Genomic DNA, 24722 nt, shown 5'->3' on the forward strand with positions numbered 1-24722 from the left:
GTTAATGATAGAACACTCTGCCTGATAAGTCATCCCTTGAATTCCAAATTTCAGGGTCAGCTTGAAGGAAATAAGAAGTATAATACATATAAAAAGTTGAGTGTTTTTTGTGCTCATGATAGTTTCCCAATATTATTTATGTCTATTTGTAATCCTTTTGGAACATTTGATGGATGAATGGGCCCTTCTGAATTTATAATTACTTTGGCCATAGTTCGTTTTTCTGGAAATCCAATTTTTGTTTCAAAAAAAGCAGAGTATATATTTTATTTGTTTATATACCTAAGGTGCTTGGAATTTTTGTTTGTTGCATCTTCTGAAACTGCTGGATGTGCATTTTCAAAAAAAATCAACCATAACATATATTTTCACAATAAAAATAGAAAGATTGCGAATTCCTCTTATTTCAATAGAAGTGAGTTTGAATTCAATTCGAAATGTATAAATCTTGAGAATATAGAATGCTTTACTCATCCAACCAGCATGGTACATAGCTCTTGATGCAATAAAGTGTATACCACTGGGGGATTATTTCCAGGAATAATGAAAAACTAGTTCAAATAGAGCATTTTATTAAAAAAGCACGATATTTTTACAAAATTATCAGTATAGTGATGTTCCAAAAGTGAGAAAGTGTTTGTTGTTATTACTACCTTAAGTCATCACCCTAGAACCCATTCTACATTACTCTGTAATGGTAAAATTATATTTTATCGTGCTGGATGATCACCTAACAAAAACAGAAGTACTACTAAAAAACCTAGTATATTTCATGTATTTATGGCAAATTAATAATTATTTAAGGACGTACAACAATCTTTATTACTATAAGTATCATTATTTTGGGAAATATGCACTATTATACATCTTTTTGCCGTTGTTTTTGAAGGAAAATTTGGTGTTGGACTTGATAGAGATACTAACTATTGTATGTATTGACGTACATACACCTAAGAAATGTATTTATTTCTTGAAATTATTGGCACAATTTTTTCGGTACATGCGTCTGTTGTTTTTTTGGAAAAATCGATTATGTGCATACATAGATTCGGATTACAGAATATAGGAGTTTTGATGATTCATCATTGAGAATAGATATGAGTAGATAAGTATTAAAAGCTAGTCTACTAGATTGAAAGTTGTAGGACTCTTTTATCATTTGTAAGACTTTATAAAATAATTTATAAATACCTATATACAAATCTACTGGATATATTTATAAATATGAGTACTCTATTTCAAAAGTTCAAAGAAGATGATGATCTTGTTCTGGGCTTTCAATCAAAGGTTAATCATGTTTTGAGTTAAAACATAGTATCTATGTCGATAGTATTTCATGTATAGCTATCTAATCGGGATAACTAGTAATTATTATTAAATACATATTTGATCTCATGATCTGTTTATTTGAGAGATTGAAAGAATAACTCTTCTTGTATCCTTGTTTTTGAGCTTCTTTAAAGTACCTATTCCAATAATTTATCTTACATCATGTGAAGAAATAAACAGAAAAAGTTGGAATGATAATTGAATTATAATATTTTTTATTTAATATAAAATTATTCTTAAAAAGTACATTTGTTTTTGAATAGATTTGGTGATTATAAATTACAAAAACACAATCGATATCACATAATTCAGGTACATATAAATATTGATTTATAATTTTCTTCTATGTATAAAATACGAAATGATTAGATTAAAATACACATAAATTGAAATCATGCATGTGACATAATTCTACCCGTAGTTGATTCTAAGTGATTGAAAAAGCGAGGTTCAGGTACTGCTACTAATGGAATTAGTCTGTGGAGTGAGTAATGGCATGGTTCTTGACGACATTTTCTTTTCTTTCGGGGTGTGGAAGTACTTCCAAACATACAGAACATGATATGGAAGCTTTGGGGCTTTCTGAGTGGAAATGATCTTCGTGTTTGTGAAGATTTGACTTTCGATTAAATGAGCGATCACAGCTTTGGACTAGACATGTGAAAATCCCTTCGCTATGAATCCGTAGCCGATGAGCCTCAAAGTGTGTTTTTGTGGGAATAATTGATTACAACAAATTATGTAATGAGAGGCATGCATTGCATCAATGTGCCGTAACATATTGGAACGACGACGTGCTATATACCCACAGTGTTCAAATTCACAAATATAATGGTTCTCCTCGTTTTGACTTGTATAGGGTATGTGTTCATGAGGAGATGCTCTCTTTTTGCGCATTTTTTCATTTTTGGACTCGGCTTTTTATTCTTGATGGCATTAAAGCTTTTAATGTTGTTACTCCCCTTGTTGTTGAGTATACATGCATCGATTTCTAAGCCTCCGAGATTAAGATTCAGTGAGAGTCCTTTGGCATCATTGTTCTGATGTTGAGTCTCTAAAGAGTCCCGCGATGAAAAGAAATGTTCATTAGGTGGACTGCTGTGATTGTTTGGGATTGCGTTGTTGTTGTTGTATATCTGACCAGATTTATCGACAAAGTTATGTACTGAAAAGTCTGTATACTGAGCAACATTATTACTGTGATAACCATAATGATTCCCTGATTCTACTTCCATTTTTCCAGTGGTTGACGTTCCGTAATAGTAGTTAGAAGGATGAAATTGAGGATTATAATAGCCATTCTCATAGTGACTTTGTTGATCCCAGTATGAGGCGTTGTTTCTCCATTGCTCTACATTATTGTTTTGTTCATGAGTTCTCCCTTCCATTGAATCTTGAGTGAGGGTAGATTGAGTGGATCCGGTTGTATAGTATTCATGGGAATTGGGAATGGATGGAATGTTTGAAGAGGAGTGATTGTATTCTGCAGAGGGGCTGTTCTTCTTGTGCAGGGTTCATTGGAGGAGGAGGCGGCGGCGAATCTGGAACAGAGTAAAAGTAATTATTGTTATAAATGTAGTTGTCGTAGAGCTGTTGTTGCTGTGTCTGCAGGTGCTGTTGAGTTCCTGAATGGTAGGCTGTGTCTTGGTGCTGCCAGATTTGAGAAAGATATTGTGCAGAGGAAGAGTATTGGGTATAGGCATTGTACATTTCACTACTTTCTCCATCATATCCTTCTCGAGTATGGGATAATGCTCCAGGATTTGTTGGAATAGAGTGTAGACTTTGAACCGAATCCCTCATTTTGTTTGAAATGAGATATTGAGGATGTTTCTCTTAAGAACACAAATGATAGACTGATTGAAGTTGGTTGGAATCAATCAGTAACAAATTTGGGTTTTAAAAAAACTTGCAATTGATATAAAACATCAACTTGATCAAAAAAGAAGGAAAAATTAAATGCACTAGAAAGAAGCTGGCCCAAATTTTCCGTTTCGGATTTTTGTACGATTTGTCGCTTTTGTCTTTGCATAATTAAATATAGGTGCTTAATTTACAAATATAAGATTTCCTCGACATGAAAAAATAAAATAACCATCTATGTTAATGCTAGTCTTAGACTCTTAATATAAGAGTGATTGACAAAAGATGTACATAGTCTCAAATGAGACTTTAGGCAGGTCACCAAGTTACGCAAGACCCATAGCTGCGCGTCAATAATTCTAATTATAAATTAATATGGTGCAGATTTATGCTTTAATTTTAATAACGTTTAATAAAATGATTTAAACGCCTATTTTGTTTGGGATGTGCTAAGTGACAGGCTTTCTTGGTAAAATTGATTTCTTGGAGCAAAAAATGTGAAGGTTTGAATTTTCCCAGTTTCCTAACTTGTCATTGTCAAACGCCCTGGATGATGACATTTTGGTATTCCTTCAATATTCCAATGATTTTCATACTAATTTATAATCCATGTTTGGTGATGTTTTGACTATGGACATACCCCAATGGAGGATGAGCCCATACCATCAAATTTTAGTCACATATGTAATATTACAAGAAAAACTGATACAACTTAAGGTACATTTCAGAAAGTTGTATCGGCAGTTTCGGCTTCAAAAAGCTTATACTACTTTATGGGATATTCCAAGAAAATTATTGATAGCTTTTCCGTCTACATAGCTCTTGCTATTGTCAATCTTCTTACTAAGAAGGTAAATTATGTCATTAATTGAATTTGTAGACTTGATGTTAAACCTTATTAATTTGAAATCATATTGCTGTCAGAGGACAAAACTCACTTTTCCCATTAATGATTAAATAATTTCATTTTTTTTTTACAATTGGGCAATTTAAAAAGAACCTTGTCGAAGGATGTGTAACCCCGTGTAATCTGTTAAATACATTTAAAATGTAAAAGCCTAAAAATATTCAATAAAAAAAATATGTATTTACCTTGCAAATTATGCAATTTCACTTAAAAACGAATATTTAGCAAATGAGGGTTGATAGTATACATTCCTGGGTATCGTTAATATGTATAAGTGCTTTGAGAAATATGTCTTGAATTGAAATACCAGAATTAATTTAAAACTCGCACGAGAGTGTTTAAATATTAAAATTCAAAGAAACAATGGGTTTATCTTTTTTCAATTTTTTTAAAAGGGGAATTTGGTGTAAGACTTGATTGAGATACAATTGTATTTTTTTACGTGTCGTACCGAATATATTGATTTACCTCTCTGTATTTATGCCACAATTTCTTCGGGATATGTACCTATTATTTTTTAAATGATTGTTTATGCACATTAGAAAGGCCCATTTGATACATTTTTTTTAGAATATGTTGAGCTATCAAGCGACAAATTGTAAACAATATTGTAAAAGTTTTTTTTTTTTTTTTTTTAACTGAAATTAAAAATTTACAATATTAAATTTTTTTTAAATAAAAGAAGGTATTTAGTAATGAAGCCATTTATCTACTTTATGTATTTTTTTTTTAAATTGGGAAATCACTTTTGATGGTCCTACACTACGTGTAGTAAATATTTTTTCTGCTCTTCATTGTGAGTAATTAAGGCTTTGAATATTTTAATGAGAGTAACCCCCTTATTAGTCGAATCATTAACATAGGTTTTGTTGTTAATGATAGAACACTCTGCCTGATAAGTCATCCCTTGAATTCCAAATTTCAGGGTCAGCTTGAAGGAAATAAGAAGTATAATACATATAAAAAAGTTGAGTGTTTTTTGAAACAAATTTTGCTCATGATAGTTTCCCAATATTATTTATGTCTATTTGTAATCCTTTTGGAACATTTGATGGATGAATGGGCCCTTCTGAATTTATAATTACTTTGGCCATAGTTCGTTTTTCTGGAAATCCAATTTTTGTTTCAAAAAAAGCAGAGTATATATTTTATTTGTTTATATACCTAAGGTGCTTGGAATTTTTTGTTTGTTGCATCTTCTGAAACTGCTGGATGTGCATTTTCAAAAAAAAATCAACCATAACATATATTTTCACAATAAAAATAGAAAGATTGCGAATTCCTCTTATTTCAATAGAAGTGAGTTTGAATTCAATTCGAAATGTATAAATCTTGAGAATATAGAATGCTTTACTCATCCAACCAGCATGGTACATAGCTCTTGATGCAATAAAGTGTATACCACTGGGGGATTATTTCCAGGAATAATGAAAAACTAGTTCAAATAGAGCATTTTATTAAAAAAGCACGATATTTTTACAAAATTATCAGTATAGTGATGTTCCAAAAGTGAGAAAGTGTTTGTTGTTATTAAATATCTACCTTAAGTCATCACCCTAGAAACCATTCTACATTACTCTGTAATGGTAAAATTATATTTTATCGTGCTGGATGATCACCTAACAAAAACAGAAGTACTACTAAAAAACCTAGTATATTTCATGTATTTATGGCAAATTAATAATTATTTAAGGACGTACAACAATCTTTATTACTATAAGTATCATTATTTTGGGAAATATGCACTATTATACATCTTTTTGCCGTTGTTTTTGAAGGAAAATTTGGTGTTGGACTTGATAGAGATACTAACTATTGTATGTATTGACGTACATACACCTAAGAAATGTATTTATTTTTGAAATTATTGGCACAATTTTTTCGGTACATGCGTCTGTTGTTTTTTTGGAAAAATCGATTATGTGCATACATAGATTCGGATTACAGAATATAGGAGTTTTGATGATTCATCATTGAGAATAGATATGAGTAGATAAGTATTAAAAGCTAGTCTACTAGATTGAAAGTTGTAGGACTCTTTATCATTTGTAAGACTTTATAAAATAATTTATAAATACCTATATACAAATCTCTTGGATATATTTATAAATATGAGTACTCTATTTCAAAAGTTCAAAGATGATGATCTTGTTCTGGGCTTTCAATCAAAGGTTAATCATGTTTTGAGTTAAAACATAGTATCTATGTCGATAGTATTTCATGTATAGCTATCTAATCGGGATAACTAGTAATTATTATTAAATACATATTTGATCTCATGATCTGTTTATTTGAGAGATTGAAAGAATAACTCTTCTTGTATCCTTGTTTTTGAGCTTCTTTAAAGTACCTATTCCAATAATTTATCTTACATCATGTGAAGAAATAAACAGAAAAAGTTGGAATGATAATTGAATTATAATATTTTTTATTTAATATAAAATTATTCTTAAAAAGTACATTTGTTTTTGAATAGATTTGAACATAGGGTGTGATTATAAATTACAAAAACACAATCGATATCACATAATTCAGGTACATATAAATATTGATTTATAATTTTCTTCTATGTATAAAATACGAAATGATTAGATTAAAATACACATAAATTGAAATCATGCATGTGACATAATTCTACCCGTAGTTGATTCTAAGTGATTGAGAAAAGCGAGGTTCAGGTACTGCTACTAATGGAATTAGTCTGTGGAGTGAGTAATGGCATGGTTCTTGACGACATTTTCTTTTCTTTCGGGGTGTGGAAGTACTTCCAAACATACAGAACATGATATGGAAGCTTTGGGGCTTTCTGAGTGGAAATGATCTTCGTGTTTGTGAAGATTTGACTTTCGATTAAATGAGCGATCACAGCTTTGGACTAGACATGTGAAAATCCCTTCGCTATGAATCCGTAGCCGATGAGCCTCAAAGTGTGTTTTTGTGGGGAATAATTGATTACAACAAATTATGTAATGAGAGGCATGCATTGCATCAATGTGCCGTAACATATTGGAACGACGACGTGCTATATACCCACAGTGTTCAAATTCACAAATATAATGGTTCTCCTCGTTTTGACTTGTATAGGGTATGTGTTCATGAGGAGATGCTCTCTTTTTGCGCATTTTTTCATTTTTGGACTCGGCTTTTTATTCTTGATGGCATTAAAGCTTTTAATGTTGTTACTCCCCTTGTTGTTGAGTATACATGCATCGATTTCTAAGCCTCCGAGATTAAGATTCAGTGAGAGTCCTTTGGCATCATTGTTCTGATGTTGAGTCTCTAAAGAGTCCCGCGATGAAAAGAAATGTTCATTAGGTGGACTGCTGTGATTGTTTGGGATTGCGTTGTTGTTGTTGTATATCTGACCAGATTTATCGACAAAGTTATGTACTGAAAAGTCTGTATACTGAGCAACATTATTACTGTGATAACCATAATGATTCCCTGATTCTACTTCCATTTTTCCAGTGGTTGACGTTCCGTAATAGTAGTTAGAAGGATGAAATTGAGGATTATAATAGCCATTCTCATAGTGACTTTGTTGATCCCAGTATGAGGCGTTGTTTCTCCATTGCTCTACATTATTGTTTTGTTCATGAGTTCTCCCTTCCATTGAATCTTGAGTGAGGGTAGATTGAGTGGATCCGGTTGTATAGTATTCATGGGAATTGGGAATGGATGGAATGTTTGAAGAGGAGTGATTGTATTCTGCAGAGGGAGGCTGTTCTATTTGTCCAGGGTTCATTGGAGGAGGAGGCGGCGGCGAATCTGGAACAGAGTAAAAGTAATTATTGTTATAAATGTAGTTGTCGTAGAGCTGTTGTTGCTGTGTCTGCAGGTGCTGTTGAGTTCCTGAATGGTAGGCTGTGTCTTGGTGCTGCCAGATTTGAGAAAGATATTGTGCAGAGGAAGAGTATTGGGTATAGGCATTGTACATTTCACTACTTTCTCCATCATATCCTTCTCGAGTATGGGATAATGCTCCAGGATTTGTTGGAATAGAGTGTAGACTTTGAACCGAATCCCTCATTTTGTTTGAAATGAGATATTGAGGATGTTTCTCTTAAGAACACAAATGATAGACTGATTGAAGTTGGTTGGAATCAATCAGTAACAAATTTGGGTTTTAAAAAAACTTGCAATTGATATAAAACATCAACTTGATCAAAAAGAAGGAAAATTAAATGCACTAGAAAGAAGCTGGCCCAAATTTTCCGTTTCGGATTTTTGTACGATTTGTCGCTTTTGTCTTTGCATAATTAAATATAGGTGCTTAATTTACAAATATAAGATTTCCTCGACATGAAAAAATAAAATAACCATCTATGTTAATGCTAGTCTTAGACTCTTAATATAAGAGTGATTGACAAAAAGATGTACATAGTCTCAAATGAGACTTTAGGCAGGTCACCAAGTTACGCAAGACCCATAGCTGCGCGTCAATAATTCTAATTATAAATTAATATGGTGCAGATTTATGCTTTAATTTTAATAACGTTTAATAAAATGATTTAAACGCCTATTTTGTTTGGGATGTGCTAAGTGACAGGCTTTCTTGGTAAAATTGATTTCTTGGAGCAAAAAATGTGAAGGTTTGAATTTTCCCAGTTTCCTAACTTGTCATTGTCAAACGCCCTGGATGATGACATTTTGGTATTCCTTCAATATTCCAATGATTTTCATACTAATTTATAATCCATGTTTGGTGATGTTTTGACTATGGACATACCCCAATGGAGAATGAGCCCATACCATCAAATTTTAGTCACATATGTAATATTACAAGAAAAACTGATACAACTTAAGGTACATTTCAGAAAGTTGTATCGGCAGTTTCGGCTTCAAAAAGCTTATACTACTTTATGGGATATTCCAAGAAAATTATTGATAGCTTTTCCGTCTACATAGCTCTTGCTATTGTCAATCTTCTTACTAAGAAGGTAAATTATGTCATTAATTGAATTTGTAGACTTGATGTTAAACCTTATTAATTTGAAATCATATTGCTGTCAGAGGACAAAACTCACTTTTCCCATTAATGATTAAATAATTTCATTTTTTTTTACAATTGGGCAATTTAAAAGAACCCTGTCGAAGGATGTGTAACCCCGTGTAATCTGTTAAATACATTTAAAATGTAAAAGCCTAAAAATATTCAATAAAAAAATATGTATTTACCTTGCAAATTATGCAATTTCACTTAAAAACGAATATTTAGCAAATGAGGGTTGATAGTATACATTCCTGGGTATCGTTAATATGTATAAGTGCTTTGAGAAATATGTCTTGAATTGAAATACCAGAATTAATTTAAAACTCGCACGAGAGTGTTTACATATTAAAATTCAAAGAAACAATGGGTTTATCTTTTTTCAGTTTTTTTAAAAGGGGAATTTGGTGTAAGACTTGATTGAGATACAATTGTATTTTTTTTTACGTGTCGTACCGAATATATTGATTTACCTCTCTTTATTTATGCCACAATTTCTTCGGGATATGTACCTATTATTTTTTAAATGATTGTTTATGCACATTAGAAAGGCCCATTTGATACATTTTTTTATAAAATGTTGAGCTATCATAGGCTTTAAATACGAAGCGAAAAATTGTAAACAATATTGTAAAAGTTTTTTTTTGTTTTTTTTTAACTGAAATTAAAAATTTACAATATTAAATTTTTTTTAAATAAACGAAGGTATTTAGTAATGAAGCCATTTATCTACTTTATGTATTTTTTTTTTTTTTTAAATTGGGAAATCACTTTTGATGGTCCTACACTACGTGTAGTAAATATTTTTTCTGCTCTTCATTGTGAGTAATTAAGGCTTTGAATATTTTAATGAGAGTAACCCCTTATTAGTCGAATCATTAACATAGGTTTTGTTGTTAATGATAGAACACTCTGCCTGATAAGTCATCCCTTGAATTCCAAATTTCAGGGTCAGCTTGAAGGAAATAAGAAGTATAATACATATAAAAAAGTTGAGTGTTTTTTGAAACAAATTTTGCTCATGATAGTTTCCCAATATTATTTATGTCTATTTGTAATCCTTTTGGAACATTTGATGGATGAATGGGCCCTTCTGAATTTATAATTACTTTGGCCATAGTTCGTTTTTCTGGAAATCCAATTTTTGTTTCAAAAAAAGCAGAGTATATATTTTATTTGTTTTATACCTAAGGTGCTTGGAATTTTTTGTTTGTTGCATCTTCTGAAACTGCTGGATGTGCATTTTCAAAAAAAAAATCAACCCTAACTTATATTTTCACAATAAAAATAGAAAGATTGCGAATTCCTCTTATTTCAATAGAAGTGAGTTTGAATTCAATTCGAAATGTATAAATCTTGAGAATATAGAATGCTTTACTCATCCAACCAGCATGGTACATAGCTCTTGATGCAATAAAGTGTATACCACTGGGGGATTATTTCCAGGAATAATGAAAAACTAGTTCAAATAGAGCATTTTATTAAAAAAAAGCACGATATTTTTAAAATTATCAGTATAGTGATGTTCCAAAAGTGAGAAAGTGTTTGTTGTTATTACTACCTTAAGTCATCACCCTAGAACCCATTCTACATTACTCTGTAATGGTAAAATTATATTTTATGGTGCTGGATGATCACCTAACAAAAACAGAAGTACTACTAAAAAAACCTAGTATATTTCATGTATTTATGGCAAATTAATAATTATTTAAGGACGTACAACAATCTTTATTACTATAAGTATCATTATTTTGGGAAATATGCACTATTATACATCTTTTTGCCGTTGCTTTTGAAGGAAAATTTGGTGTTGGACTTGATAGAGATACTAACTATTGTATGTATTGACGTACATACACCTACGAAATGTATTTATTTTTTTGAAATTATTGGCACAATTTTTTCGGTACATGCGTCTGTTGTTTTTTTGGAAAAATCGATTATGTGCATACATAGATTCGGATTACAGAATATAGGAGTTTTGATGATTCATCATTGAGAATAGATATGAGTAGATAAGTATTAAAAGCTAGTCTACTAGATTGAAAGTTGTAGGACTCTTTATCATTTGCAAGACTTTATAAAATAATTTATAAATACCTATATACAAATCTCTTGGATATATTTATAAATATGAGTACTCTATTTCAAAAGTTCAAAGATGATGATCTTGTTCTGGGCTTTCAATCAAAGGTTAATCATGTTTTGAGTTAAAACATAGTATGTATGTCGTTAGTATTTCATGTATAGCTATCTAATCGGGATAACTAGTAATTATTATTAAATACATATTTGATCTCATGATCTGCTTATTTGAGAGATTGAAAGAATAACTCTTCTTGTATCCTTGTTTTTGAGCTTCTTTAAAGTACCTATTCCAATAATTTATCTTACATCATGTGAAGAAATAAACAGAAAAAGTTGGAATGATAATTGAATTATAATATTTTTTATTTAATATAAAATTATTCTTAAAAAGTACATTTGTTTTTGAATAGATTTGAACATAGGGTGTGATTATAAATTACAAAAACACAATCGATATCACATAATTCAGGTACATATAAATATTGATTTATAATTTTCTTCTATGTATAAAATACGAAATGATTAGATTAAAATACACATAAATTGAAATCATGCATGTGACATAATTCTACCCGTAGTTGATTCTAAGTGATTGAGAAAAGCGAGGTTCAGGTACTGCTACTAATGGAATTAGTCTGTGGAGTGAGTAATGGCATGGTTCTTGACGACATTTTCTTTTCTTTCGGGGTGTGGAAGTACTTCCAAACATACAGAACATGATATGGAAGCTTTGGGGCTTTCTGAGTGGAAATGATCTTCGTGTTTGTGAAGATTTGACTTTCGATTAAATGAGCGATCACAGCTTTGGACTAGACATGTGAAAATCCCTTCGCTATGAATCCGTAGCCGATGAGCCTCAAAGTGTGTTTTTGTGGGGAATAATTGATTACAACAAATTATGTAATGAGAGGCATGCATTGCATCAATGTGCCGTAACATATTGGAACGACGACGTGCTATATACCCACAGTGTTCAAATTCACAAATATAATGGTTCTCCTCGTTTTGACTTGTATAGGGTATGTGTTCATGAGGAGATGCTCTCTTTTTGCGCATTTTTTTCATTTTTGGACTCGGCTTTTTATTCTTGATGGCATTAAAGCTTTTAATGTTGTTACTCCCCTTGTTGTTGAGTATACATGCATCGATTTCTAAGCCTCCGAGATTAAGATTCAGTGAGAGTCCTTTGGCATCATTGTTCTGATGTTGAGTCTCTAAAGAGTCCTGCGATGAAAAGAAATGTTCATTAGGTGGACTGCTGTGATTGTTTGGGATTGCGTTGTTGTTGTTGTATATCTGACCAGATTTATCGACAAAGTTATTTACTGAAAAGTCTGTATACTGAGCAACATTATTACTGTGATAACCATAATGATTCCCTGATTCTACTTCCATTTTTCCAGTGGTTGACGTTCCGTAATAGTAGTTAGAAGGATGAAATTGAGGATTATAATAGCCATTCTCATAGTGACTTTGTTGATCCCAGTATGAGGCGTTGTTTCTCCATTGCTCTACATTATTGTTTTGTTCATGAGTTCTCCCTTCCATTGAATCTTGAGTGAGGGTAGATTGAGTGGATCCGGTTGTATAGTATTCATGGGAATTGGGAATGGATGGAATGTTTGAAGAGGAGTGATTGTATTCTGCAGAGGGAGGCTGTTCTTCTTGTCCAGGGTTCATTGGAGGAGGAGGCGGCGGCGAATCTGGAACAGAGTAGAAGTAATTATTGTTATAAATGTAGTTGTCGTAGAGCTGTTGTTGCTGTGTCTGCAGGTGCTGTTGAGTTCCTGAATGGTAGGCTGTGTCTTGGTGCTGCCAGATTTGAGAAAGATATTGTGCAGAGGAAGAGTATTGGGTATAGGCATTGTACATTTCACTACTTTCTCCATCATATCCTTCTCGAGTATGGGATAATGCTCCAGGATTTGTTGGAATAGAGTGTAGACTTTGAACCGAATCCCTCATTTTGTTTGAAATGAGATATTGAGGATGTTTCTCTTAAGAACACAAATGATAGACTGATTGAAGTTGGTTGGAATCAATCAGTAACAAATTTGGGTTTTAAAAAAAACTTGCAATTGATATAAAACATCAACTTGATCAAAAAGAAGGAAAAATTAAATGCACTAGAAAGAAGCTGGCCCAAATTTTCCGTTTCGGATTTTTGTACGATTTGTCGCTTTTGTCTTTGCATAATTAAATATAGGTGCTTAATTTACAAATATAAGATTTCCTCGACATGAAAAAATAAAATAACCATCTATGTTAATGCTAGTCTTAGACTCTTAATATAAGAGTGATTGACAAAAAGATGTACATAGTCTCAAATGAGACTTTAGGCAGGTCACCAAGTTACGCAAGACCCATAGCTGCGCGTCAATAATTCTAATTATAAATTAATATGGTGCAGATTTATGCTTTAATTTTAATAACGTTTAATAAAATGATTTAAACGCCTATTTTGTTTGGGATGTGCTAAGTGACAGGCTTTCTTGGTAAAATTGATTTCTTGGAGCAAAAAATGTGAAGGTTTGAATTTTCCCAGTTTCCTAACTTGTCATTGTCAAACGCCCTGGATGATGACATTTTGGTATTCCTTCAATATTCCAATGATTTTCATACTAATTTATAATCCATGTTTGGTGATGTTTTGACTATGGACATACCCCAATGGAGGATGAGCCCATACCATCAAATTTTAGTCACATATGTAATATTACAAGAAAAACTGATACAACTTAAGGTACATTTCAGAAAGTTGTATCGGCAGTTTCGGCTTCAAAAAGCTTATACTACTTTATGGGATATTCCAAGAAAATTATTGATAGCTTTTCCGTCTACATAGCTCTTGCTATTGTCAATCTTCTTACTAAGAAGGTAAATTATGTCATTAATTGAATTTGTAGACTTGATGTTAAACCTTATTAATTTGAAATCATATTGCTGTCAGAGGACAAAACTCACTTTTCCCATTAATGATTAAATAATTTCATTTTTTTTTACAATTGGGCAATTTAAAAAGAACCCTGTCGAAGGATGTGTAACCCCGTGTAATCTGTTAAATACATTTAAAATGTAAAAGCCTAAAAATATTCAATAAAAAAAAATGTATTTACCTTGCAAATTATGCAATTTCACTTAAAAACGAATATTTAGCAAATGAGGGTTGATAGTATACATTCCTGGGTATCGTTAATATGTATAAGTGCTTTGAGAAATATGTCTTGAATTGAAATACCAGAATTAATTTAAAACTCGCACGAGAGTGTTTAAATATTAAAATTCAAAGAAACAATGGGTTTATCTTTTTTCAATTTTTTTAAAAGGGGAATTTGGTGTAAGACTTGATTGAGATACAATTGTATTTTTTTACGTGTCGTACCGAATATATTGATTTACCTCTCTTTATTTATGCCACAATTTCTTCGGGATATGTACCTATTATTTTTTAAATGATTGTTTATGCACATTAGAAAGGCCCATTTGATACATTTTTTTTAGAATATGTTGAGCTATCAAGCGACAAATTGTAAACAATATTGTAAAAGTTTTTTTTGTTTTTTTTAACTGAAATTAAAAATTTACAATATTAAATTTTTTTTAAATAAACGAAGGTATTTAGTAATGAAGCCATTTATCTACTTTATGTATTTTTTTTTTAAATTGGGAAATCACTTTTGATGGTCCTACACTACGTGTAGTAAATATTTTTTCTGCTCTTCATTGTGAGTAATTAAGGCTTTGAATATTTTAATGAGAGTAACCCCCTTATTAGTCGAATCATTAACATAGGTTTTGTTGTTAATGATAGAACACTCTGCCTGATAAGTCATCCCTTGAATTCCAAATTTCAGGGTCAGCTTGAAGGAAATAAGAAGTATAATACATATAAAAAAGTTGAGTGTTTTTTGAAACAAATTTTGCTAATGATAGTTTCCCAATATTATTTATGTCTATTTGTAATCCTTTTGGAACATTTGATGGATGAATGGGCCCTTCTGAATTTATAATTACTTTGGCCATAGTTCGTTTTTCTGGAAATCCAATTTTTGTTTCAAAAAAAGCAGAGTATATATTTTATTTGTTTATATACCTAAGGTGCTTGGAATTTTTTGTTTGTTGCATCTTCTGAAACTGCTGGATGTGCATTTTCAAAAAAAAAATCAACCATAACATATATTTTCACAATAAAAATAGAAAGATTGCGAATTCCTCTTATTTCAATAGAAGTGAGTTTGAATTCAATTCGAAATGTATAAATCTTGAGAATATAGAATGCTTTACTCATCCAACCAGCATGGTACATAGCTCTTGATGCAATAAAGTGTATACCACTGGGGGATTATTTCCAGGAATAATGAAAAACTAGTTCAAATAGAGCATTTTATTAAAAAAAGCACGATATTTTTACAAAATTATCAGTATAGTGATGTTCCAAAAGTGAGAAAGTGTTTGTTGTTATTAAATATCTACCTTAAGTCATCACCCTAGAAACCATTCTACATTACTCTGTAATGGTAAAATTATATTTTATCGTGCTGGATGATCACCTAACAAAAACAGAAGTACTACTAAAAAACCTAGTATATTTCATGTATTTATGGCAAATTAATAATTATTTAAGGACGTACAACAATCTTTATTACTATAAGTATCATTATTTTGGGAAATATGCACTATTATACATCTTTTTGCCGTTGTTTTTGAAGGAAAATTTGGTGTTGGACTTGATAGAGATACTAACTATTGTATGTATTGACGTACATACACCTAAGAAATGTATTTATTTCTTGAAATTATTGGCACAATTTTTTCGGTACATGCGTCTGTTGTTTTTTTGGAAAAATCGATTATGTGCATACATAGATTCGGATTACAGAATATAGGAGTTTTGATGATTCATCATTGAGAATAGATATGAGTAGATAAGTATTAAAAGCTAGTCTACTAGATTGAAAGTTGTAGGACTCTTTATCATTTGTAAGACTTTATAAAATAATTTATAAATACCTATATACAAATCTACTGGATATATTTATAAATATGAGTACTCTATTTCAAAAGTTCAAAGATGATGATCTTGTTCTGGGCTTTCAATCAAAGGTTAATCATGTTTTGAGTTAAAACATAGTATCTATGTCGATAGTATTTCATGTATAGCTATCTAATCGGGATAACTAGTAATTATTATTAAATACATATTTGATCTCATGATCTGTTTATTTGAGAGATTGAAAGAATAACTCTTCTTGTATCCTTGTTTTTGAGCTTCTTTAAAGTACCTATTCCAATAATTTATCTTACATCATGTGAAGAAATAAACAGAAAAAGTTGGAATGATAATTGAATTATAATATTTTTATTTAATATAAAATTATTCTTAAAAAGTACATTTGTTTTTGAAAGATTTGAACATAGGGTGTGATTATAAATTACAAAAACACAATCGATATCACATAATTCAGGTACATATAAATATTGATTTATAATTTTCTTCTATGTATAAAATACGAAATGATTAGATTAAAATACACATAAATTGAAATCATGCATGTGACATAATTCTACCCGTAGTTGATTCTAAGTGATTGAGAAAAGCGAGGTTCAGGTACTGCTACTAATGGAATTAGTCTGTGGAGTGAGTAATGGCATGGTTCTTGACGACATTTTCTTTTCTTTCGGGGTGTGGAAGTACTTCCAAACATACAGAACATGATATGGAAGCTTTGGGGCTTTCTGAGTGGAAATGATCTTCGTGTTTGTGAAGATTTGACTTTCGATTAAATGAGCGATCACAGCTTTGGACTAGACATGTGAAAATCCCTTCGCTATGAATCCGTAGCCGATGAGCCTCAAAGTGTGTTTTTGTGGGGAATAATTGATTACAACAAATTATGTAATGAGAGGCATGCATTGCATCAATGTGCCGTAACATATTGGAACGACGACGTGCTATATACCCACAGTGTTCAAATTCACAAATATAATGGTTCTCCTCGTTTTGACTTGTATAGGGTATGTGTTCATGAGGAGATGCTCTCTTTTTGCGCATTTTTTTCATTTTTGGACTCGGCTTTTTATTCTTGATGGCATTAAAGCTTTTAATGTTGTTACTCCCCTTGTTGTTGAGTATACATGCATCGATTTCTAAGCCTCCGAGATTAAGATTCAGTGAGAGTCCTTTGGCATCATTGTTCTGATGTTGAGTCTCTAAAGAGTCCCGCGATGAAAAGAAATGTTCATTAGGTGGACTGCTGTGATTGTTTGGGATTGCGTTGTTGTTGTTGTATATCTGACCAGATTTATCGACAAAGTTATGTACTGAAAAGTCTGTATACTGAGCAACATTATTACTGTGATAACCATAATGATTCCCTGATTCTACTTCCATTTTTCCAGTGGTTGACGTTCCGTAATAGTAGTTAGAAGGATGAAATTGAGGATTATAATAGCCATTCTCATAGTGACTTTGTTGATCCCAGTATGAGGCGTTGTTTCTCCATTGCTCTACATTATTGTTTTGTTCATGAGTTCTCCCTTCCATTGAATCTTGAGTGAGGGTAGATTGAGTGGATCCGGTTGTATAGTATTCATGGGAATTGGGAATGGATGGAATGTTTGAAGAGGAGTGATTGTATTCTGCAGAGGGAGGCTGTTCTTCTTGTCCAGGGTTCATTGGAGGAGGAGGCGGCGGCGAATCTGGAACAGAGTAAAAGTAATTATTGTTATAAATGTAGTTGTCGTAGAGCTGTTGTTGCTGTGTCTGCAGGTGCTGTTGAGTTCCTGAATGGTAGGCTGTGTCTTGGTGCTGCCAGATTTGAGAAAGATATTGTGCAGAGGAAGAGTATTGGGTATAGGCATTGTACATTTCACTACTTTCTCCATCATATCCTTCTCGAGTATGGGATAATGCTCCAGGATTTGTTGGAATAGAGTGTAGACTTTGAACCGAATCCCTCATTTTGTTTGAAATGAGATATTGAGGATGTTTCTCTTAAGAACACAAATGATAGACTGATTGAAGTTGGTTGGAATCAATCAGTAACAAATTTGGGTTTTAAAAAAACTTGCAATTGATATAAAACATCAACTTGATCAAAAAAGAAGGAAAAATTAAATGCACTAGAAAGAAGCTGGCCCAAATTTTCCGTTTCGGATTTTTGTACGATTTGTCGCTTTTGTCTTTGCATAATTAAATATAGGTGCTTAATTTACAAATATAAGATTTCCTCGACATGAAAAAATAAAATAACCATCTATGTTAATGCTAGTCTTAGACTCTTAATATAAGAGTGATTGACAAAAAAGATGTACATAGTCTCAAATGAGACTTTAGGCAGGTCACCAAGTTACGCAAGACCCATAGCTGCGCGTCAATAATTCTAATTATAAATTAATATGGTGCAGATTTATGCTTTAATTTTAATAACGTTTAATAAAATGATTTAAATGCCTATTTTGTTTGGGATGTGCTAAGTGACAGGCTTTCTTGGTAAAATTGATTTCTTGGAGCAAAAAATGTGAAGGTTTGAATTTTCCCAGTTTCCTAACTTGTCATTGTCAAACGCCCTGGATGATGACATTTTGGTATTCCTTCAATATTCCAATGATTTTCATACTAATTTATAATCCATGTTTGGTGATGTTTTGACTATGGACATACCCCAATGGAGGATGAGCCCATACCATCAAATTTTAGTCACATATGTAATATTACAAGAAAAACTGATACAACTTAAGGTACATTTCAGAAAGTTGTATCGGCAGTTTCGGCTTCAAAAAGCTTATACTACTTTATGGGATATTCCAAGAAAATTATTGATAGCTTTTCCGTCTACATAGCTCTTGCTATTGTCAATCTTCTTACTAAGAAGGTAAATTATGTCATTAATTGAATTTGTAGACTTGATGTTAAACCTTATTAATTTGAAATCATATTGCTGTCAGAGGACAAAACTCACTTTTCCCATTAATGATTAAATAATTTCATTTTTTTTTACAATTGGGCAATTTAAAAAGAACCCTGTCGAAGGATGTGTAACCCCGTGTAATCTGTTAAATACATTTAAAATGTAAAAGCCTAAAAATATTCAATAAAAAAATATGTATTTACCTTGCAAATTATGCAATTTCACTTAAAAACGAATATTTAGCAAATGAGGGTTGATAGTATACATTCCTGGGTATCGTTAATATGTATAAGTGCTTTGAGAAATATGTCTTGAATTGAAATACCAGAATTAATTTAAAACTCGCACGAGAGTGTTTAAATATTAAAATTCAAAGAAACAATGGGTTTATCTTTTTTCAATTTTTTTAAAAGGGGAATTTGGTGTAAGACTTGATTGAGATACAATTGTATTTTTTTACGTGTCGTACCGAATATATTGATTTACCTCTCTTTATTTATGCCACAATTTCTTCGGGATATGTACCTATTGTTTTTTAAATGATTGTTTATGCACATTAGAAAGGCCCATTTGATACATTTTTTTATAAAATGTTGAGCTATCATAGGCTTTCAAGACAAATTGTAAACAATATTGTAAAAGTTTTTTTGTTTTTTTAACTGAAATTAAAAATTTACAATATTAAATTTTTTTTAAATAAACGAAGGTATTTAGTAATGAAGCCATTTATCTACTTTATGTATTTTTTTTTTAAATTGGGAAATCACTTTTGATGGTCCTACACTACGTGTAGTAAATATTTTTTCTGCTCTTCATTGTGAGTAATTAAGGCTTTGAATATTTTAATGAGAGTAACCCCTTATTAGTCGAATCATTAACATAGGTTTTGTTGTTAATGATAGAACACTCTGCCTGATAAGTCATCCCTTGAATTCCAAATTTCAGGGTCAGCTTGAAGGAAATAAGAAGTATAATACATATAAAAAAGTTGAGTGTTTTTTGAAACAAATTTTGCTCATGATAGTTTCCCAATATTATTTATGTCTATTTGTAATCCTTTTGGAACATTTGATGGATGAATGGGCCCTTCTGAATTTATAATTACTTTGGCCATAGTTCGTTTTTCTGGAAATCCAATTTTTGTTTCAAAAAAAGCAGAGTATATATTTTATTTGTTTATATACCTAAGGTGCTTGGAATTTTTTGTTTGTTGCATCTTCTGAAACTGCTGGATGTGCATTTTCAAAAAAAAATCAACCATAACTTATATTTTCACAATAAAAATAGAAAGATTGCGAATTCCTCTTATTTCAATAGAAGTGAGTTTGAATTCAATTCGAAATGTATAAATCTTGAGAATATAGAATGCTTTACTCATCCAACCAGCATGGTACATAGCTCTTGATGCAATAAAGTGTATACCACTGGGGGATTATTTCCAGGAATAATGAAAAACTAGTTCAAATAGAGCATTTTATTAAAAAAAAGCACGATATTTTTACAAAATTATCAGTATAGTGATGTTCCAAAAGTGAGAAAGTGTTTGTTGTTATTACTACCTTAAGTCATCACCCTAGAACCCATTCTACATTACTCTGTAATGGTAAAATTATATTTTATCGTGCTGGATGATCACCTAACAAAAACAGAAGTACTACTAAAAAACCTAGTATATTTCATGTATTTATGGCAAATTAATAATTATTTAAGGACGTACAACAATCTTTATTACTATAAGTATCATTATTTTGGGAAATATGCACTATTATACATCTTTTTGCCGTTGTTTTTGAAGGAAAATTTGGTGTTGGACTTGATAGAGATACTAACTATTGTATGTATTGACGTACATACACCTAAGAAATGTATTTATTTCTTGAAATTATTGGCACAATTTTTTCGGTACATGCGTCTGTTGTTTTTTTGGAAAAATCGATTATGTGCATACATAGATTCGGATTACAGAATATAGGAGTTTTGATGATTCATCATTGAGAATAGATATGAGTAGATAAGTATTAAAAGCTAGTCTACTAGATTGAAAGTTGTAGGACTCTTTATCATTTGTAAGACTTTATAAAATAATTTATAAATACCTATATACAAATCTCTTGGATATATTTATAAATATGAGTACTCTATTTCAAAAGTTCAAAGATGATGATCTTGTTCTGGGCTTTCAATCAAAGGTTAATCATGTTTTGAGTTAAAACATAGTATGTATGTCGTTAGTATTTCATGTATAGCTATCTAATCGGGATAACTAGTAATTATTATTAAATACATATTTGATCTCATGATCTGTTTATTTGAGAGATTGAAAGAATAACTCTTCTTGTATCCTTGTTTTTGAGCTTCTTTAAAGTACCTATTCCAATAATTTATCTTACATCATGTGAAGAAATAAACAGAAAAAGTTGGAATGATAATTGAATTATAATATTTTTTATTTAATATAAAATTATTCTTAAAAAGTACATTTGTTTTTGAATAGATTTGAACATAGGGTGTGATTATAAATTACAAAAACACAATCGATATCACATAATTCAGGTACATATAAATATTGATTTATAATTTTCTTCTATGTATAAAATACGAAATGATTAGATTAAAATACACATAAATTGAAATCATGCATGTGACATAATTCTACCCGTAGTTGATTCTAAGTGATTGAAAAAGCGAGGTTCAGGTACTGCTACTAATGGAATTAGTCTGTGGAGTGAGTAATGGCATGGTTCTTGACGACATTTTCTTTTCTTTCGGGGTGTGGAAGTACTTCCAAACATACAGAACATGATATGGAAGCTTTGGGGCTTTCTGAGTGGAAATGATCTTCGTGTTTGTGAAGATTTGACTTTCGATTAAATGAGCGATCACAGCTTTGGACTAGACATGTGAAAATCCCTTCGCTATGAATCCGTAGCCGATGAGCCTCAAAGTGTGTTTTTGTGGGGAATAATTGATTACAACAAATTATGTAATGAGAGGCATGCATTGCATCAATGTGCCGTAACATATTGGAACGACGACGTGCTATATACCCACAGTGTTCAAATTCACAAATATAATGGTTCTCCTCGTTTTGACTTGTATAGGGTATGTGTTCATGAGGAGATGCTCTCTTTTTGCGCATTTTTTCATTTTTGGACTCGGCTTTTTATTCTTGATGGCATTAAAGCTTTTAATGTTGTTACTCCCCTTGTTGTTGAGTATACATGCATCGATTTCTAAGCCTCCGAGATTAAGATTCAGTGAGAGTCCTTTGGCATCATTGTTCTGATGTTGAGTCTCTAAAGAGTCCCGCGATGAAAAGAAATGTTCATTAGGTGGACTGCTGTGATTGTTTGGGATTGCGTTGTTGTTGTTGTATATCTGACCAGATTTATCGACAAAGTTATGTACTGAAAAGTCTGTATACTGAGCAACATTATTACTGTGATAACCATAATGATTCCCTGATTCTACTTCCATTTTTCCAGTGGTTGACGTTCCGTAATAGTAGTTAGAAGGATGAAATTGAGGATTATAATAGCCATTCTCATAGTGACTTTGTTGATCCCAGTATGAGGCGTTGTTTCTCCATTGCTCTACATTATTGTTTTGTTCATGAGTTCTCCCTTCCATTGAATCTTGAGTGAGGGTAGATTGAGTGGATCCGGTTGTATAGTATTCATGGGAATTGGGAATGGATGGAATGTTTGAAGAGGAGTGATTGTATTCTGCAGAGGGAGGCTGTTCTTCTTGTGCAGGGTTCATTGGAGGAGGAGGCGGCGGCGAATCTGGAACAGAGTAAAAGTAATTATTGTTATAAATGTAGTTGTCGTAGAGCTGTTGTTGCTGTGTCTGCAGGTGCTGTTGAGTTCCTGAATGGTAGGCTGTGTCTTGGTGCTGCCAGATTTGAGAAAGATATTGTGCAGAGGAAGAGTATTGGGTATAGGCATTGTACATTTCACTACTTTCTCCATCATATCCTTCTCGAGTGGGATAATGCTCCAGGATTTGTTGGAATAGAGTGTAGACTTTGAACCGAATCCCTCATTTTGTTTGAAATGAGATATTGAGGATGTTTCTCTTAAGAACACAAATGATAGACTGATTGAAGTTGGTTGGAATCAATCAGTAACAAATTTGGGTTTTAAAAAACTTGCAATTGATATAAAACATCAACTTGATCAAAAAAGAAGGAAAAATTAAATGCACTAGAAAGAAGCTGGCCCAAATTTTCCGTTTCGGATTTTTGTACGATTTGTCGCTTTTGTCTTTGCATAATTAAATATAGGTGCTTAATTTACAAATATAAGATTTCCTCGACATGAAAAAATAAAATAACCATCTATGTTAATGCTAGTCTTAGACTCTTAATATAAGAGTGATTGACAAAAAGATGTACATAGTCTCAAATGAGACTTTAGGCAGGTCACCAAGTTACGCAAGACCCATAGCTGCGCGTCAATAATTCTAATTATAAATTAATATGGTTAGATTTATGCTTTAATTTTAATAACGTTTAATAAAATGATTTAAACGCCTATTTTGTTTGGGATGTGCTAAGTGACAGGCTTTCTTGGTAAAATTGATTTCTTGGAGCAAAAAATGTGAAGGTTTGAATTTTCCCAGTTTCCTAACTTGTCATTGTCAAACGCCCTGGATGATGACATTTTGGTATTCCTTCAATATTCCAATGATTTTCATACTAATTTATAATCCATGTTTGGTGATGTTTTGACTATGGACATACCCCAATGGAGAATGAGCCCATACCATCAAATTTTAGTCACATATGTAATATTACAAGAAAAACTGATACAACTTAAGGTACATTTCAGAAAGTTGTATCGGCAGTTTCGGCTTCAAAAGCTTATACTACTTTATGGGATATTCCAAGAAAATTATTGATAGCTTTTCCGTCTACATAGCTCTTGCTATTGTCAATCTTCTTACTAAGAAGGTAAATTATGTCATTAATTGAATTTGTAGACTTGATGTTAAACCTTATTAATTTGAAATCATATTGCTGTCAGAGGACAAAACTCACTTTTCCCATTAATGATTAAATAATTTCATTTTTTTTTACAATTGGGCAATTTAAAAAGAACCCTGTCGAAGGATGTGTAACCCCGTGTAATCTGTTAAATACATTTAAAATGTAAAAGCCTAAAAATATTCAATAAAAAAATATGTATTTACCTTGCAAATTATGCAATTTCACTTAAAAACGAATATTTAGCAAATGAGGGTTGATAGTATACATTCCTGGGTATCGTTAATATGTATAAGTGCTTTGAGAAATATGTCTTGAATTGAAATACCAGAATTAATTTAAAACTCGCACGAGAGTGTTTAAATATTAAAATTCAAAGAAACAATGGGTTTATCTTTTTTCAATTTTTTTAAAAGGGGAATTTGGTGTAAGACTTGATTGAGATACAATTGTATTTTTTTACGTGTCGTACCGAATATATTGATTTACCTCTCTTTATTTATGCCACAATTTCTTCGGGATATGTACCTATTATTTTTTAAATGATTGTTTATGCACATTAGAAAGGCCCATTTGATACATTTTTTTTAGAATATGTTGAGCTATCATAGGCTTTCACAAACAAATTGTAAACAATATTGTAAAAGT

General features: G+C 31.6%; 1 protein-coding gene across 4 annotated transcripts in view; it reads left to right on the forward strand.

The window, feature by feature from the left end:
* Positions 1-24722, forward strand: part of sav (scaffold protein salvador) — a 66169-nt gene that overhangs the window by 1579 nt on the left and 39868 nt on the right. The gene's annotated exons all lie outside the window — the stretch shown is intronic.

The sequence above is a fragment of the Lepeophtheirus salmonis genome, chromosome 3 (genome assembly GCF_016086655.4).
Source record: "Lepeophtheirus salmonis chromosome 3, UVic_Lsal_1.4, whole genome shotgun sequence".
In the NCBI taxonomy this organism is placed as follows: Eukaryota; Metazoa; Arthropoda; class Copepoda; order Siphonostomatoida; family Caligidae; genus Lepeophtheirus; species Lepeophtheirus salmonis.